Source organism: Camelus ferus, chromosome 34 (assembly GCF_009834535.1).
Source record: "Camelus ferus isolate YT-003-E chromosome 34, BCGSAC_Cfer_1.0, whole genome shotgun sequence".
NCBI lineage: Eukaryota > Metazoa > Chordata > Mammalia > Artiodactyla > Camelidae > Camelus > Camelus ferus.
This window is the reverse complement of record NC_045729.1, coordinates 19669426-19688427: the sequence shown is the minus strand read 5'-3', so window position 1 is coordinate 19688427 and position 19002 is coordinate 19669426. Positions and strand designations below refer to the sequence as shown.

Sequence of the window (19002 nt, the reverse complement as noted above, 5' to 3'; positions counted from 1 at the left end):
TAGGCCTTCTCTGCAATCCAAGCCTTGCTTCTTCCTTTCTACCAAAGCCTGTCCTCAAACCGTTCAAATCTCTCTTGAAAATTCATCTTCTCTGAGAAATCAGAGCTTTCTGATCCTCATCTGACTCTGGTTTGTCTTCCAGGAGTAGAACCATAGACCATAGGGCCATGGAGATTCCTGACCTAGAGGATTATCCCGGTCTTCAAGGGTAAGGACCCCGCCGAGCGGAGCCCTCGGACTGGGACCACTAAGCTGGTTAAGAACAAAGCCACGTCAAGGACTCAAGTCTTTGAGCCCTTAGCTCAAGCTTTTGTTTTTACTACGTGGAAGTCTCTGTGCTTCTTCTCTGTCAAAATTCTTACATCTTTACATGAGGTCCCTTCTGCTAATTTCCTTTGTCACCATCACCATCATCATAATCATAATCGACATCACTGCTCAGCAGTCCCCCAGAGCTCCCTGCGTGGTGCCAGTGGGTCCCCCGTAACCGTGACTGATGGCCCAGCTCCTTAACTCTTGTTCCTTGTGTCCAAGATGGTTCCAGCTTTATCGTCCGAGTGTCCCTCTCCCTCCAGCCTCAAGGACACCAGAGTTGGTTCAGTGAATGAAACTGCTGCAGGACATCTACCCTTTTTGTCTGAAACACCAAGCATCAAACTACATCATGCTGAACTGACAGAGCATGATGGGGGGGAGGGTGTAGCTCAGGGGCAGAGTGCATGCTTAGCATGCACACAGTCCTGGGTTCAGTCCCCACTGCCTCCACTAACAAAAGAAAAGAAAGGAAAGGAAAGGAAAGGAAAAAAAAGAAAAAGTGAAGAAAGAGCAGGCTGGGTGGGGACCACAGGGAACATAATACAAGGAAGTGGTGGACCCAAGTCTTCTCTACTTGAATTTACAGGACCCGATACCAACTCATGTCAAGATGCTGGATTGCAGAAGAGCCCGTGTCACCCCGGCTGTGACGCACCAGCAGCAGCAAACTCCTGACTCAGCCTGGGCCAAGCTGACTCTCTCATGGCAATCCAGAATCGAGGCCTAAAACCCAGGTCCTCGTACTTGGAGGCTAGAACTGTGCAGTGCAGTACACACGGCCAGGCAGACAGAGCTGTGAAAGAGAGGATGACAGAGTCTCAGAGGAGCAGAGGGAGACGCTCTGAGAATCAGACACAGTCACCTCAGGTCTTGAGTCCCACTCCCGGTCCCAGCTCTTCGTGGTCTGCAGCAAACCCAGTAAACCCGCCGCCAAACCCCTTCCACTCCTCCTTCTTCCTTGGTCTCCCTTGGTCTGAACCAGCTGAGTGGGCGTCTTTTGCAACTAAGAAGTCTGAACTAAGACCCTCCTCTCCCCCCAGGAGCTGGGTGGCTGCCCTGGCGGGGAGGTCAGGGAGAGGTTCGCCAAGGAGCTGAAGGCTTTGTTTCCTTCTCTGTGGGCGGCAGAGCTGGCCAGGCTGCGATTTTCTGGGAATCAGGGCTCACAATCATAGGTATTTCCCTCTGCCCGCCCCCACCCCACCCAGGTAAACACAGCAGCCCTTGCCAGCCTCCAGCACTCACGGAGCTTCACTTCCTCCCTGCACTTCCTCCTGAAGCAGCGAGGGGACACTTTTGTTTGGTTGGGGGCAGCAACCTGAGCTGGTTGAATCCAGCTGGTCTCTGCGTTTCGCCTCTAGTCTCTGCTGCGAAGCAGAGATTCTCCAGCTTCTGTCACTACCGCTGCTTTGATGGTTTTTGACACTTCCACATACCACCTGTACCATCACCTTCTTAATATTGAAAAATACGTATATTCTAATTTTTTGGTTTATCCTAACTTATACTGTTCATTAATGAAACCATGGGTTTGTAATACATATTATATTTTTTTCTAATAAACATTAAAATGCAAAATTGTTACAATAAAAACACATTTATTACCACCTAAGACCAGCTTGTGGGCACCACCTTAGGAAACACCAGTATAACGTGGGTTTGGGAGTCAGACAGGCCTGGTTTAGGACTTAGCTCTGCCATTTCCTGTATGACCGTGGACAAGTCACTTCATCTCTCTAAACTCCACTTTTGGCATAATCAGTGTGTCTTCCTCAGGATTTTGGTGAGGATCCAATGGGATGACGTTAGACACTGTGTTTCAGCTGCTCGGCATGCTGCCCAGCACGTGGTAAGAGCTGCACAGATGTGAGCTGCTCCTGTTGTTAACCGCTACTGGAGCCTCCACTGCTTCACCTGGTCCGTTCCTCTTTATTTCCTTTCTCCTCTTCTCAATCGATGTTCGAAACAGGCGTCAGCACGAAATGGGTTTGCTTGCTGAAGTGTACGGAATGTGCACAGACCCCCGCGGAGACCAGGAGAGACGGCCGAGCGTGCGGCACCCGCAGGGCCGGGCCTGCCGCACCTCGCGAGCGGCGTGTTGCCCTCTGGGCGGACGCGGCTGAGACAACGACGCTGTTTCCAGAGACCTTGGTTCCTGAGGCGTTCGAAGCCCTGGTGGACATCCTCTAACTCATCCCTAGTAAATATGGACACGCGTCATCGTCCTCGTTTGTCAGGTGGGGGACCAAGACCCCACCGGGCCTGACCCGGTCACACAGCTGCACTGTGGCAGAGCCACACACAGGAGTCCCGGACCCCCGGCTCGGGGGCCCGGAGACTGCCTTAGTGCGACGCTCCCGGTGCTGATGGGGAAGGCCACGTGAGCCTTCCAGAAGTGACAGCAAGAGGGTTCCACGCGCAGATGAAGCCTGAACACTGGATGAAACGCAGTTAAAACAGGTTTCTTTCCAATCCTCAGTGTGCTAATATGCATCATGCTTCTGTAACACAGAGATAGAGAACACTTACTTTTGCAGATTTGACCACAGGTAATGTAATAGAGGAGCACAAATCTGACTCCATATTAGGTCTGTTCCTCTGACTTTAACCCTTGGCTCTGTTTCCTGGGCTAAGTGGTGCTGGTTCTGCACCTTTTGTAAAAGAATGTTCTGTAGCCTGAAATATATAGGACAGCCTGTTCTCAAGACTCTGACCTTCAAGGGTATTAGCACTTTTCCATTCATTTGGAGGCAAAAAGTTGCAGAATAGAAAAAAACACTTGTCTTGTTGGAGGTTTACAGGGACACAATGACCTGACCTAGGTGGACAGCTGCAAAAACAAAGGATTCCAACACCGAGGAGTTTGGAACAAACTCGCCCCCTCCCCTTCTTAGTACGAAGAGCCTGAGTTCTGACCTGGGGAAGATGGCTCTCCAGGACATTAGTCCCCCATCTTCTCAGTCTGCTGGCTTTCCCAATAAAGCCATTGCCTCAGTTCCTTGCCTCCATACCTCATCGCCTGATTTCTTGGTCTGTTGTGCGGCGAGCAGAATAAGTTTGGACTTGGTAACAGTAATACCTACTTAGCAATTCTTAAGATCGGTGTCCTCAGAGGACGAGCTTGGAAACAGGGCCTGAGTTGATGATACTGGCATGAATTCTATTCATCTAATTCCTTTCCATTATAAAATCAAGCTGCTCTTGGAATGCGGAAAAATAACCACGTCTGAAGTTCTTCTACCCCCTTGTCCCTCTGGCCCCACCCTGGAGACTCAGACATCATTCCCGCAACACTAGTCATCACGGGAAGGAGCTGATCTCCTCCACGGCTTGTCGGGACCAAACGCTTGCTAATGTGCAATCCTTCCACTCTTTCTTTGGTCCTTTTTAAAATGAAAAAGAACTGGCTTTAAAATTTTTTCTACACTTTTTTAAAGTTATTTTGAGAATTTAAAATATTACAAGAAAGTAATTATTTCTAATTTTTAAAATTAAAATATTGACAGAAAGTTAGAGAGACAAGATACCTCATTTTACATGGAAATGAAACCAAATCCTACAAGGCCAAATCACTCAGCGAGACAGCAGGACTCCTAGAGACATAAGTGAATTATCCTGTGTCCTGACACAAGGCTGTTTTTCACAACTGAAGGGACTCCTTGGCTTAAATGTGCAGGTCAGGTGTATTACTGAGCCCTTTGAATTATCTTGACTCTGTTTCTCATTTGGATGTTTAGTATGAAATACTGTGTGGGGAGGGAAGGAAGAGACAGTCGTGGAAACGTCTGCTTTAGAAATTGAAGTAGACACAAAAGTATGTCTCCAGTAGGGGAGGGTATAGCTCAGGGGTAGAGCGTGTGCTTAGCATGCGTGAGGTCCTGGGTTCAATCCCCAGGACCTCCATTAAAATATAATAAATAAACCTAATTACCCCCCCCCGAAAAAACCAACAACAACTAAATAGCTCCGAAGGGGAACCCCCTTGTTATACCAACATGGAAGATCAGCACGAAGCCCGGTGACAGAGTTGCCTCAGTCACACCTGGCTTTTACTTACACCTGGCTTTTACTTAGCCCAGCGGCCAAGCTAGGGATGGCTGAGCAGGCCCTCCCGCAGCTGGGGCTCCCTTCCTGCAGGAGAAGCGAAGCACAGTCAACAGACAGAGCCTGAGGAGGACGTGGTGTGATGGAGGATTCATGCTCTACTCACTTTTGTTTTCTGAAGGGGTTTGAGCAGTTTAAAAAAGGACCTGTGCACAGTAAAGGGAGTATCAGCATTGTTTAAAGTAAGAGGAAGCAAACCAGGAGGGCCTCCGTACACACTGATTTGTCTCTGAGCTTCCTGGCAACCACAACAAAAAGGGAAACAAGTTATACAGAAAGGTAGATGCCTACCAATAATCCACAATAGAAATAGATTTTCCTGGAACTAAATTCTCTTTTTTAAAATTTTAATTTAATTTTATTTGTTTATTTTGGGGGGAGGGATTAGGTTTATTTATTTATTTTTTAATGGAGGGACTGGGGATTGAACCCAGGACCTTGTGCATGCTAAGCATATGCTTTACCACTGAGCTACACCCTCCTCCCACCACAGAACTAAATTCTTTAAGTTTTTTTTCTTTTTCTCACATAGGACCTTATTTTAGGGGCTACTGTGCAATATAATGGGCAGTGTCCTGAACAGCGGCTTGACAATAAACGCAGAAAACCTTCACAGGACTGTTTCCTGTAACAAGCTTGGGTGAGTCAGGATTATTATATCTGAGCTGAGTGGCTATGGCACCAGATTGGTCTTTGATGAAGAGCAGGACACTCACTACTTCTAGGCCCCAGTTTCCTCTCCTATAAAATCAGATTAGAGAAGAGGTAGGAAAGCTTATAAATTCATCTGGGAGGCTGTTCAAAATACACATGCCTTCTCCAGCACCCCTACCGCCTGCATATCAAATGCTCCTCTCCTCTCAAAATGAACAACTGTTAATATTGAATCAAATGTTCTTTAGACAGGAAAAGTAAAAAGAGGAATAAAACATTACACGTGAAGATGAAGTCCCTGTATCAGTTAGGATGGGCAAGGCTATGCTGCAGTAACAAACATACACTCCCATACTTCAGTAGACAAAGGCCTACTTCTGGGTCATGCCTCATGCTCACTGGGGGCATCTGGGGACTCTGTGGTGCATTGTCCTTACTCCAGGACCCAGGCTGATACAGTAGCCTGAAATACTGAAATTACGTAAAAACGTAAATCGTGCAAGTGGTTTTTAATCTCCCACCCAGAAGGAACACCTCTACTGACATTTTCCCAGCCAGGGTGTCATACGGCCATGCCTGCCTGCTGAGAATGTGAGGAAGCGCAGTCCTACCGAGACTTGGAGGAAACTCGGAATATTCATGAACAGACCCCACGACCTTCACGTCCCCTGTGCTTCTCTCCCCAGGTGAGTTCCCTCTCCACTCAGACACAGCCACTCCCATGAACTAGGCACACGTCTAGATCCTACTTTATATTTTTACTGCAAATAAGCATTTATAAATAATACATAGTATCAGTTTGTGTCTTTTACAAAGCATCTGTTAATGATACCACACTTTTACACTGTCCTACAATTTTTTAAATCAACATTTTGTTTCAGGTTTTATTTATGCTGAGTCATACAGATCTGGCTGCTGCACAGAATTCCATACTACAAATAGACTATGATTTATTAATCCATTCCCCTACACATGAACAAACCATCTCTAACTTTTACTAATTACTGGTAGTATGTATTGTAAATATGTTTGCGGACATCCCCGGGCAGCTTGTCTCAATTGGGTTTAACAAGACAAATGTCAAAATGCAACCACTGCATGTTATGAACTAACTTCTCTCCTAAGCACCTAGAATGATAGCAGACATGCACAATCCTTGGGAGAGCTGAGAAGAGTCACTCAAGTAACGGCCTGTGTCCCACGGTTAGGACAAAAGGCTGCTGGGAGTATAACTGAGAAGCAGATGGCGAGGTTTTAAAATATGGACTTTTTCAACTTTTCCAGATATTGCCAGATTATTCTCCAAAAATTGTAATTCCCATCAGATGTGCATGAATTCTCTTTTTTCAACACCTTTACCAACACTTGCTATTGTCAGACAGTGTACTTTTGGCCAATCCCATGCATGGGAAATAGTATCTTGTTGTTTTAGGTTGTGATTACCAGTGAAGTGAATATTTTTCATATTTAGCAACTGAATTTATTTTTCTGTGCATCACCTGCTCAAATTCTTTGCCAGTTTCTCTTCTGGGTTATGTTTTTCCTGTGCATTTGTAGCATTTCATGATACATTTTTAATCTAATGATTCATCTGTTACTATGTGGCCGTCTCTGGGGGATTCTGGTCATCTGCCTACATATCACCCACCACCACTAAAATCATTTCTTTCCTTCTTTCTTTTTTTAATAATTTTAATCCCTAGCATTTTATGTACCCATATCACGACTTGACACAAATATATACATACACCCAAACCTAGGAAAATTTAACCCATCTCCTAAATACATAGATGCCTTCTACATATGCCTTCCATCCCTAAGTAACCTCTTCCCTGAGCAGAGGACATATTCTGGATTTGCCTAAATTACAAAGAACTTTTGACAACTTTGTGTGTTAGGATCATGAAGTTTTTACGGTATTTTTTTTTCCTTTTCTCTCGTCTCCAAATATTCTATAATAGGCTCATATTACATTAAGAATTCAAAAATCATAATGAGAACCAAAGCCAAAATTTAACCCACTGTGATTACAAAGATTCTCGGTTTCTCAAGCAGGCATTCACCTCAAGTGGAGGTTGAAATCAAAGGCAGAAGAGTGTAGGGTCTTTCCCATTTGTAAGTTTGTCAAAGTAAATCTGAAAGTGCTAGAAACCCGCAGGCTTACCCAGGATGGGAGAGGAAGTGGCCAAACGCTATGCCTGAGATGCTGTGATGGAGGGGAGGACCAGAATGGGGCCAGGAGGCCAAACGCAAGGGGGCCCTGGAGCAGAGTTTACGCCTGGCTGAGCGAGGCGGCAGGTACGGAGGACAGAAGGCCAGGAAATTTGGTGTCGGGAGCCTCGAGCGTGGGCCTGGGCTCTGGCTGACCTGATCGTGGGCCGGTTCCTCAGCCTCGAGTGAAATGAAGGCGACGCCAGGGTTGTCGTAAGCCCCAAATGCCACGATGTCCGAGAAAGCGTTTGGCAAACACTGAAGTTCTGTTCAGTCACTCAGGTGAGTTATGATTAGTGAGAAAAGGGCGCCGGGGCTACTGAAGAGCAGAGGGAACAAGAGCTCCCAGGCGGGGGCAGGGCGGGGAGGGAGCACCTGGCGGAGGACGTGGGGTCCAGTCCAGGCTCGTCCCTGCCGTCCTCACTGTGACTAACCTGGGGCCACCCTCAGGACACAGCAATTCAGGGGAAGGAGCCTTGGTCGGGCATCGTTTCACCTGACGTCCAACGACGTTATTTCTCATTGAATCTCCTCGTACACACAACACGGGGTGAAGAGTGCCTGCCAGCAAAGGGCACCACACCATCTAGAAAGATGCATTTTGATCGGCAGAAACTGAGTATCAAACGAGGAAGGGTTTTTCCTACCCCAACGCCCTGCACCCTCTGGGGGCGGGGAGGTGACCTCCAGATACTGTCAGTAAAGAAACTGGCCTCAGGCCGGTGTCCTTAACTCAGCCGCTGCAGCTCCCCAGCAGCTTGGCTGACTCCAGGCACAGACGAGTGCAACCACCTGTGTGTTCTTCCCCTCACACACCCTGAAGGCTGTGTCTTGCATTTTGTGAATTTTCTTTCCCCTAAAAGGTAGCTGTGCACTGTCTTCCTTTCAACAACGGTTCATCAGCCAAAAAAAAAAAAAATTTGTGACACGTGGGAGGAAGTGTGAACAGTGACAAGCCCTACACCTCCCCCAGCTCCTGACCCAGGGACCACAAATACGGCTGCAACTTTCATGGAGGAATTAAGGCCTCCAAAGGAATTCTAATTAGCAGTGACTTAAGGTCGGCTCTTGGCTGAGAAGTCCCTGGCTCGGGGAATGGCCGACCTATCAGGTCCCGTCCCCATGACACCGTGGGAGGAGCTCTGACGGGCTCCACGTTCCAGATGTGGCCGTGGAGACTTAGAGCGATGACTCTCCCAGAGTCAGGAATGGTATGTCATTAGGTTATCAACATGAGCTTCAGAACTGGCTCTTTTAGGACGTGAATGAACTCATCTACAAAACAGAAACAGACTCTCAGACACAGTAAGCAATCTTACGGTTACTTGGGGGGAACGGGGTGGGAAGGGATAAATTTGGGAGTTTTAGATTTGCAAATGTTAACCACTATATATAAAAATAGATAAAAAACAAATTTATTCTGTAGAGCCCAGGGAACCGTATTCATTATCTTCTAATGACCTTCAATGAAAAAGAATATGAAAACGAATATATGCATGCATACACGACTGGGACACGGTGCTGTACATCAGAAACTGACACACTGTAACTGATGGTATTTCAATTACAAACATTTTTTTAATTAAAAAGAATTGTCTCTTTTTACACGTATCTCAGTGACTATCAAGGGGGAGTGGGGGAGGGCACACCCCCCACAGGGATATTTGAGCTTGTGCATGTGTGTGTGTGTCTAAGGGGGAGGTTGAAATGATATGTTATATAATTATGTAATATATAATTATATATTCAATATAATAATTTTATGTGTAGTTGGAAAATAAACCCTATTGATTTCCTTTTGCAAACTGTAGAAAGAAAATTTTGACAAAAATCCTCTTGGCCATTGGGAATATGCAAAGATACCCCCCTTAGTAAGGAGGAACTCAGAACAGGGGCCTGAGATGCTTACAGTCTCCTTCCCCGATGGGAGACACAGGCCCCCTCTCCTGAACTGGCCACGTGCTCCTGCTTTGGCTCCGTTCATGCTTCGTATTTAATATAATCTCGCAGTGGAGTTACTCTCCATGCTGTGTCATCTGGAACTTCCCTGTTTCTCACAAACAGCCACTACTTTTCTCTTATATTTAATGACATAGTCTATGGTCCGAATGTCTGTGTCCCATACCAAATTCCTATGTTGAAACTCTAACCCTCCAAGGTGACGTTAGCGGGTGGGGCCTTGGGGTGATTAGTTCATGAGGATGGAGCCCTTCTGAATGGGATTAGTGCCCTTCTAAAGGCACAAAGGCCCCTAGCCCCTTCCAGCCAGTGAGGTCACACAGAGAGGTCTGCAACCAGGAGGGCCCTCACCCAGCCCTGCTGGCACCCTGACCTTGGACTTCCAGCCTCCAGAATGGTGAGCAATACATTTCTGTCGTTCACAAATGACCCAAACTGTGGTATTTTCTTAAAGCTGCCAGACTGGATTAAGACACATATGGAGAATAAGTCCCTCATGATATAAAATGGAAAAGAATGCAATGTAAAATTTTGTATATAGTAAAATATCAATTTTATGAATTTTTTTTACTGATTTACAAGTTGGTAGAGAGGCATTGTGAGTGGTAGTCGAAGGAGGCATGGACCCGCAGTCAGAAAGACAGCGGGGAACATGGTCCCTGCTACTCACTAGCTGTCTAAACCCTCCGACCCCCGGCTGTCTTGTCTGCAAGATGGAGGGGGGGGGAAAGAACTACATTTACTTTAGGGACGTTGAACTAAATTACAGCTAATTTAAGTTAAGCACTTGACACACAGAAAGCACTCAGTAAATGATCTTATTATTTGGGGGAGGGAATATAAAGAGTCAACTCCGTGGGCACATGCCTGCAGCCACGGGCGGCCTCACACCGGGAAGGGCTGTGTGCTCGGCTTAGGGCTGTGCTGCGCCGTCTGAGCGCTCGTGATCGTCTCTCAGCAAGGGCTCCACGTTTTCATTCTACCCAGAGACCCGCAAATTCTGTAGCTGGCTCTGGGAAAACACACACACACACACACACACACACACACACACACACACACACACACACACACACACACACGGAACATACTGAGAAGTACTAAACCAGAATGTTAACGGTGTTGATGGTTGGGCGGTTTTAAGGGTGATTTTTATTTTATTGCTTTTCTGTATATTTTACATTTTCCAGATTGAACACATATTACTTTTTTAACCAGGGCAAAAAAGTGAATACACCTTCCTTTATAAAACTGTCCTCCCCATCTTGCGGATGAGTGAGACCAAGGTAACAGATGGGAAATGACTTGCCTCAGGTCCCACTATGACAAACGTGCAGGAAACTGGAACTTCTAGTTCCGCACCCTCACTTGGGTCTGAGTTCCCCAGTGTTGCAGACAAGAATCTCTTTGGGAATCTGACACGGTTTGAGGGGCCCAGCCCCACACTCTGCAGAAGGGCCCCCTCAGGAGCCCGGGATCACCGCCCGGGGCTCCTCTGCCGGGGCCGACTGCTGGGGTTTGGCAAGCAGAAGCCGGGACCCAGGTCTCAAGGGCCGACGGACGCGCTGTGCATGAGGTGCTGTCGGACCCCGGGCAGGGGCTGGCTGCGGGAGGAAGCCGCGGAGGTCAGCCAGCACAAGATCTTTTCAGTAGGGCTGCTGCTCACAGAGACAACAGGGGCCCCGCTGCATTTCTGCTCCTTTTATCCCCCCTAGCCCCAGCCCGGCCCGCTCCCTCCTGCAAAGGTGTCCGGGGGTGAGCAGGGTGGGGGGCGGGAGGTGAACGCACAGGACGACTCCTGCTCGTGTCTTCCACGTTTGCAGTAACGGAGTCTCTGTGACAACACCCCACTGAGGCGGCTCCTTTATTTCCCACTCCCAGGGGTCTGCGCGGCGGCCACCCCGCACTCGGATTCTCCCTGCTGCGCTTTCTCTTCCCCTGGGGCTCCTCTCGGCAGGTGTCCAGTCAGACCTCTGCTGTCCCCGACAGGCCAGGCACGCCCGCCGCTTTCTCCCCGCGCCATCCAACCCTTCCTCCTCCAAGGACCAAACCTCCTCTGGGCAGCACAGTGAATCTTCAGATGGTATCTTCAGGCCCTGGAGAACTCGCCTCCGGCAGAATTCTCCAGGCTCAGACTCTGGGCTGAGAGACGGAGAGCAGGGGAGGACTCAGCGCGGCAAGCAGCCGGCTGGCGCAGGTGACAGGCGCTGGGAGATGAACGCTGGCCCCTTCTACGCAGTTCTCCTCACTCTGAGCCAGGCTGGCCGCTTGCTTTACACCGTGATCTGATTTACTTTAATCCTCACAATGATCTTTATAAATCCAGCACTACGGCCCTCATTTTCACAGGGGGAAAGGGCACAAGTAACCTGCTCCAGCCCAGCCCGTCAAAACCCACAGGACGCTCTCCGCCAAGAGCGAACCCTAATGCCCACCTCAGACTTTGGGGGATCGTGACATGTGCCGTAGGGTCACTGACGATAACAGACGTCCCACTGTGGCGGCGGGGACGTGGTAGTGCAGGCTTTGCAAGGGGGAGGGGTGTCTATGGGAACTACTCTGCACTGTGTGCCCAATTTGGCTGTGAACCTAAAGCTGCTCTAAAATATAAAGTCTATTAAACACACACACACACACACACAAGTAAACAGCAGGCCCAGGAATCAAACCTAGGTCTGTCTCCTTGGGTGATGGTGAGTTACTGTCTTCAAAAACCTACTGAGCTCCACTGCATGGGTAGCAATAACAAGTGTGTGTGTGTGTGTGTGTGTGTGTGTGTGAGAGAGAGAGAGAGAGAGAGAGAGAGGAGAGAGGAGAGAGGAGAGAGGGAGAGAGGGAGAGAGGGAGAGAGGGAGAGAGGGAGAGAGGGAGAGAGAGAGCGTGAGAGCGAGCCATCCTACTGTAGATCACACTGGTGTGTCTCCATGTAGCAGCAACTGGGGATGGAGAAGAGAGAAAGAACTGGAAAGAAGACGTCTTAAACTGCATCCTGCCTCCATCACCTGGCAGCTGCAGGGTCCTGGCTTGGTCTCTTTGGTTTTAGTTTCCTCACCTGTAAATTGCAATGAGGTCACTGGGAAGGTCAAGTGAAATAAAGTGTGTATGGAGTACTCTGACATCATAAGCCACTCTCCCCACATTAGTTGTCCCCCCTCCACACACACACTCACACACACTCACATGTACACGTCCATGGGATTAAAGGGGTAACCAAGAACCCTGCCCTCCAACTCTCGAATTCCACCTTCACCCCTAAGCTGCCCGCTGTCTGTGAGATGAAGTGGTTGGACTGGTACTTCCATCTCAGTCTCTGAGCTCGGATTCCACACTCAGAGCTCCAGTCCAGCCCTTCCCCCGAGTCATGGGCTGAGCACGCAGCCCTCGTACCCCTTACATCTGTTTCCCGTGGCCCCCACCGGCCTCCACCCTCCCCACACCCCACCCCAAGTCCTGGGTGCTCTTGGGAACCACTCAGATTCTGGGCAGGTAGTGTAGTTTACAAGCCTGTAAAGGCCTCTGGACAATCACAAGTTATACAAAATGGTGTGGAGTTTTTCAAGTTTTGAAATGACATACTAGGGAAAAAAAAATAGGAAGAAGAAGGTGTAAAAAGCAAAGTCAAAATTATGGGTACTTGCCAGCAGAAGGAGGGAGGCTGGTGCACAGAGCCTCTCTGCCCACAGAGTTCCCCAGACAGTGAGTCTGAGTGTCACCGTCACAGGTCCCCAAGGGACTGGAGACACAGAGGGCAGGATGGGTGAGACAGGACCAGGGGGCTCCGGGGTCCTGCCAGCCTCACTTCCATCTGCTTTGTGGTAACTTCTGCACAGGATTCATTTGAGGAAAGACTCCCTTGCCTTGGAAAGTCTGGAAACCACTGATCTCTCTCCTATTACTAAGAAGAGATCTGCTATTACTCTTCCCTAAGTCACCAAGGGAGTGCCAGGCACATTTTAATCACAGAGGTGAGAGGTGAGAAGTGTTTCATACCAACACGAGGAGGCCCTGGTATTACTCACTCACTGAACAGTGAGTCACAGGTAAAATCCCCCTGCCCCGAATGCAAAAGAACACAGGGGAATTTTTCTCACCACAGCCAAGAGCATCCCCGGGCCTCGTGGGGAGTTCCCTTGAGAGCTCTGTGCCCTGAGCACCTATTTATGTCACATCAGGCTTTGCCTGTTGACCGTCCATCAGGAGGTGAGCGTCCAGGATGGGAACATCTAGTGTGTGATGGTCCCTGCCAAGCAAAGCTTTGAAAACATGAATTTTGATTTAGGATTCCGCTGTCCAGGATGGTAGCTACGGGCTAATTAAATGTAAATATATTAAGATTAAGCAAAATTTAAAATTCAGACTCTCAGTCACACTAGCCACACTTCATGCTCAATTCCTACACGTGGCCGACGGCTGCGGCGCTGAACAGTGAAGATGGAACTGTTCTGTCGGGCAGCACCGGAGTCACACAACCGAATTCTTAACTGTCCCTTTGCCTGGCTGGGCCCCTCATCTGACCCTGCCTGGTAGCTCTCTCCACAGACAGCCCCTCCCCCAAAAAAGCTTCCCTTTCCCACCCATCCTGGCCCTAAGATTCCCGGAGTAGTGAGTCCAGAAGTGGCTGAACTGATGTGCAAGTGAGCACAAGTGAGGTTTGAGCAAGCTCTGACGTCGGCCTTTGTTCTCACTTCTGCACCTTGTTTGTTGTCAAGCTGCCCTGCAGAGGTAACCAACAGGGGTGATTTTTCCTAAAAATCTTCTAATTACATCAATACTGCTTTAGGGATCCTTAACTTTTACATCCTAAAATTCAGACCTGGATCGGAGATATGATACTGTTCCACGGGAAGTGTTTAAACTCCACCACCTGAAACGCAAGTTAAAGGCGCGAGGGATCTTAGGGACCATCTCTGCCTTCTGCTCCGCTTTTCACGGAGGAGAAGGCACAACCAGGAGGAGCGCAGAGACTGCCTGAGGACACACAGCGACTCGGCACGGGGATCGCAGGTCCCGGGGTTCACTCGAGGGCTCCTCTCACTATTCGGCATTAAGGGGTCTTCTTCCTGCTGGACCCTCCGCGGCCCTACACCTCTTTGCTCCTCCTGCACAGCAAGACACCCCTCAGGGCCTCACCGCAGGCCCCCATTCCACGACCACCTTCACACTTGTCCTGAGTGTTTACTGATCTGTTAAGTTCAAGCATATTAAAAATATATACATATACTTCCCAAGAGGCGGTTTCCCCAAAAGTGTCCCTGGGCTTCCCCCTGCAGAAGTCACCCTCACAGGAAAGGGAAACAGAACTCTTTGCCATCTAGGCTGAAGAGCCCCCGCGACCTACAGTTTCAGTGTCACAGCCAAAGGTCAGAAGCACTCCTCACTGCAGCCCAGCTTTCCATGCAGTGTCTCACAAGGACACGCATTTTTATCTTATATCATACGATCCTTGCAGTAGGGGCTCGGCTGTCACCTCTCAAGTGGGAATAAGACTTCAGAGACCTGGCCTGGGAGCTTGGTCATGGTTGTGATAATGAGGACTCCAGATCCTCTTTCTGCTGAGAAACAGAAGTCGGTAGACTATGACCTGTGGGGCCAAACCTGGTCCGTTATGTTTTTGTAAATAAAGTTTTATTGGAATGCGGCCTCAGTCCTTTGTTTACGTATTACTGACAGCTGCTTTCAGTCTGCAACAGCAGAGCTGAGTCGTTGCCACAGAAGCTGCGTGGCCTACAAGGCTAAAAAATATTTACCCTCTGTCCCTTTACAGAGCAGGTTTGCTGAGCCCTGGTCCAGAGTCACAGCAGATAAACCGCTTTCCATATCCCACTTGCTACTTACTTCCAAATGATGCTTACGAGGAAAGGTCCAAATCCAGGAAGATGCTGGCAAAGCGAAACCATCATCACAGCCAGTTACAGCTGCTTCCTTTTAAAACCAACGTGCCTGTGAGTAGGGATTTGGGGGGGATACATTCAGGTGCTTTGCTCTTCTGCATTTCTTGCTCTGATTTCCCCTCTGCTCGGCCAGATGCATTCCTATTGTCTAAAGGATGATCGGGGCTGCTACAAACAGAGACGCGAGTTGATATTTTGCTTCTGACATCCAAAATAAGGGTTTCCAACCAGACAGTACTTTTGATAGCCAGGTATTGTCGAGAACGAGGATTTTCTAAATTTATTTCCTTTTTGAATTACTATCACAGAGTTCTACACAAGGCAAGTCCCAACCAAGCAAAGAGAAAGAAGACAAAGCCTACCGTTTCTGACCCCAGATCATTCGAACTACAGGACGAGGGAAAGCGAGCGAGGAGAATGTGGGTATTTGGACGCAGCTGCCGTCTCTGAGCCAAAACCACAGATAAGAGCACGACTCTGAATCCAGACGGCCTGGGTTCAAACCTTGGTTCCACCTTGGACAATTCAGCCTCTTTGTGCTTCTGCTTCCTCGTCTGTAAACAGGGGCAACGGTATCACCCCCCTTGCAGAATTATGAGAACTGAGCGCTGAGGGGCTGAGAACACTGCTTGTCACTTAGTAGCATTGTTTTGGGGGGGAGGGTGTTACCGCAGATTTTGGAACGACTGCTGAAAAGAGGGTGGGCTCTCTCTCTCTCATTCCCATCTTGGGGTCTGGAAGGAGATCACCTGAAAGGCTGCCCCTGCACCAACCTGGAGCAGCCTCAAAGCAAATTCTGCACCAGAAGTGGGGCTAAGCTTGCCCTTCTCCAGAGACCAGGACTGTGAGCCCAGTGCCTGGCGGGAGACATTCCGGAGGGGATCATCTTGGGGTGGGGGGACCACTGAGCTGGGACCACCAAGACAGGAACACATGCAAGTCACAGTCACAGCAGGTCTCAGGTGGTCCAGTCACCACCAGAGCCCAGATGGGCAGAGTCAAAGAGAGAGCCCACTGGGTCCCTAAGAGCAGAGAGAGGAGGACCATGAGTTATCTCGGCTACAGGCATCAGCCACCAATGCCAGCCTCTCTCTGAGCCACTAATGTGGGGGCAGCCCCACCGCCCCCAGCATCTCCATCACAGAAACCAGCAGAACAGAGAGGCCACAGGCTACATCAAAGAGCCACCACCAGCCCTGCAGCCAAGCATCTGGAAGCCACACCCCTCTCCCGTGCACCCAGGTGCCGCACTCGGGGGAGAGGGGTGGACACTGGGAAGACTGCACTCTGCCTAAACTGGACTGCTCACTACTTACACTAAATCCAACCACGTTTACAGACTGACATCTAGTCCTCATCCCGTTGTCCACCCTCCCTCTCACCACCTGCCCAGCAGGGTGGGGACTTAGGACACGAGGTCATTTAACAGAAGTAAATTGTCCTTTTATGGTTGCACACCTGAGGGTGGTGAGAGTCAATCTGGGACTCTGTTACCCTCTGGAGTTGGATTATGCCCCTTTAACAGCACCCCTCATGCCCAGAGGCACTCCCACACTCCGACCCCCACCTGCACAAGCTAGTATCTAAAACCAGCTTCAGGGACAAGCCAGAGGAGGCTTCGGCTGAAAGGCAAACGAGAAAGAAAACCCTTCCAAAAAAGACTCACTCCCAGTAGCTTTATTTTAAACGCAGGGAAAATGCAACTCCTTGCATAAACAGACTTGGAAGGTACGACTTTTTCCTGCTCTCTTTGTAGCTAATCAGGGGAGACAACGAGGGAGTCAAACAGCTCATCAATAAATATGTATTGTTCACACACTTTGTAGAATAAGGCTTATGCTTTGGGACTATTAAGTAAACTACTTTTTTTTTTTTTTTTAACCTTTTAGGGCAGAGGGAACGAAGGGGAGAGGAGGAATCCCCAAGCCTCCGTCCTGGAAATGCGCTGGAGGCTACCCACCCTCGGTGACTGGGGACCCACTCAGCTCCAGCGGCGGGAAGTCAGACGGCATTCATCCTCATGCGGTTTCTAAACTTCCTAAGATAAATCCACCAGGTTTCTCTGCCAATAGTAAAGCTCTCACTCAAAGCAGGCTGGGTGGCCTTCGGGTGGCTCCTCTGGGCTGGAGGGGCGTTGGATTCACCAGGGTAAACGATGCTGTCACCACCAACTCGAAAGGCCACCTATCAACATGCCACGTGCCACGGCCTGGAGCGCGTGCACATACATGCACGTGTGCACCCCTTCCCCCCAAGAGGCTGAGGCCAGGACGGCACCCACATCAGGTGGGTGAAGAGCAGGTCCGTCCTGCCCGCTGAGTGCCGTCTCCACCCACAGAGAGCGCAGAGACCAGACGCGGGCCTGGGCCACCGACGCTGGGAAGGCGCCCGGTGGCAGCGGGGCTGAAGCCGGAAGAGGGATCCTCGACCTTCAGGCGAGTTCTCTCTGGTGGGGGGGGAACGGGAGCAGAGGCCGGGTCGGGGAGAAGGAGGAGTGTCTGGGTCACTGGATAGGCCCCCTCCCCTCCTACTCCTTTCCGTTTCCCTGTCTGGGTCTCCGCTGGTTTTGAACTTTGTGAGAAGTGGCTTGTTCAGATGCCTCCCAGCCTCTGCTTCCTCTTGTCAGTCAGGAGCAAGTTACACCGGTGTTACCAGAAAATGATTTCACGTTCCGAACAGGGCTTCTCCCCAGACCCCAGCACCCATCTAAGAGCCGCGGCCCCAGTCCGGCCTGGGCACTGCGGGAGGAGGCGGTGGGAGGCGCTGGCCGGGCGAGTCGGGGCGCCGGGGCCGGTGCTCTGCGGCCCCGCGGCCCGAACAGTCAGCCTTGCGCGGGGATCACAGCGGTTGCGTGAGGAGCTTTCACAGGTAAACAACTGAAGGCTGGAGAAGGGCTTCTGAGATGGAGAGGTTTTCATCATGGAATCTATTCTTCAAGCAAAATCATAAGCAGCACCCCGTATATGCTCCAGACCAAAGGGGGGCTGCTGTGTGCTGGGCGGGGGGGGGGGCCTGGCGGAGCAGCCCCCCAGGCCCTCAGCCCCTGGGACACAACCAGGGAGGGTCCCCGGTGGCTCAGTCCAAACCACGGCTCTAGTAGGACCGCATCTCAGTGCCCTTTTCCTCCACTGTCATCCAGCCCCAAGCGTGGCCCTAGCCGGGTCTGCCGGCCCCTCGGCTGGAAGCACTCTTCCCCTCCGCTGGCTCCTTCCGACACACGCGGGCCTTGTCTGGAGTGTTACTGCCTTGGGGAGACCTTCCCTCCAGCCTCTGCGGGGAGACCTCTCCCCACGGGTCTCCACCCCCGCCACTGCTCACCACTGCTGGCTGCGGAGTGCTGCCAGCTCATTCCCTCGAGCTGATCCCTCGCAGCAGAATATACGCTCCTGAGGGCAGGACCGCCCTGTTCAGTCCCTGCCCAGTCCCCCAGGGCCAGGCGAGGCCCTGGTACACAGCGGTTCCTCAGAAAACACTCGTTAAGTGAGGGAGTTAAGGAAACCATGAACTGAGGGGGTGGATTACAGGCATCAATCAGGTCACAAAAGGGTCAGGACTCCAGCTGGGGGACACTCACTTTTCACTTGATCGGGTTCAGGCCGCCCCTGGACCCTCAGCAGCAAAGGGAAAAGCCCTGCTCACTTCCAGTCTCTGAGGGATGTTTCCGACGTGAGGACCATCCTGAGTTCAAATATCCTGAGCTACGGGCTCAGGGCTCGCATCTGAAGGGGGTTCAGAAGGAAAGAGGCAGGCCTGAGGAGGAGCCACCGCCAGGCCTCGACAGACGTCTCTGACAGGCGCCTGCAGGTCAAGGTTCCCGTCCCCCTTCACTACAAGGGTTACTCTCTCTCCTAATACACTCTTGCTCTGGAAT

The 19002-nt window shown here is 50.2% G+C and overlaps 2 long non-coding RNA genes across 6 annotated transcripts in view; one reads left to right on the top strand and one right to left on the bottom strand.

Annotated features, from left to right (window-relative positions):
* Positions 1–1897: 1897 nt before the first annotated feature.
* Positions 1898–19002, bottom strand: part of LOC106728928 — a 66121-nt gene continuing 49016 nt past the window's right edge. For both annotated transcript variants that reach the window (XR_004317059.1, XR_004317058.1), the window contains one exon: positions 1898–2813. This is a non-coding gene — a long non-coding RNA (uncharacterized LOC106728928). The remainder of the gene's footprint in view (positions 2814–19002) is intronic.
* Positions 7493–17712, top strand: LOC106728927. 4 transcript variants are annotated; one of them, XR_004317062.1, is made up of 5 exons: positions 7876–8586; positions 15005–15182; positions 15440–15550; positions 17021–17156; positions 17470–17712. It is a non-coding gene; the product is annotated as an uncharacterized LOC106728927 (long non-coding RNA). The 4 variants fall into 4 exon arrangements; XR_001365201.2 differs by having other exon boundaries at positions 17021–17187; XR_004317061.1 differs by lacking the exons at positions 7876–8586; positions 17470–17712 and adding an exon at positions 7493–7563 and having other exon boundaries at positions 17021–17427.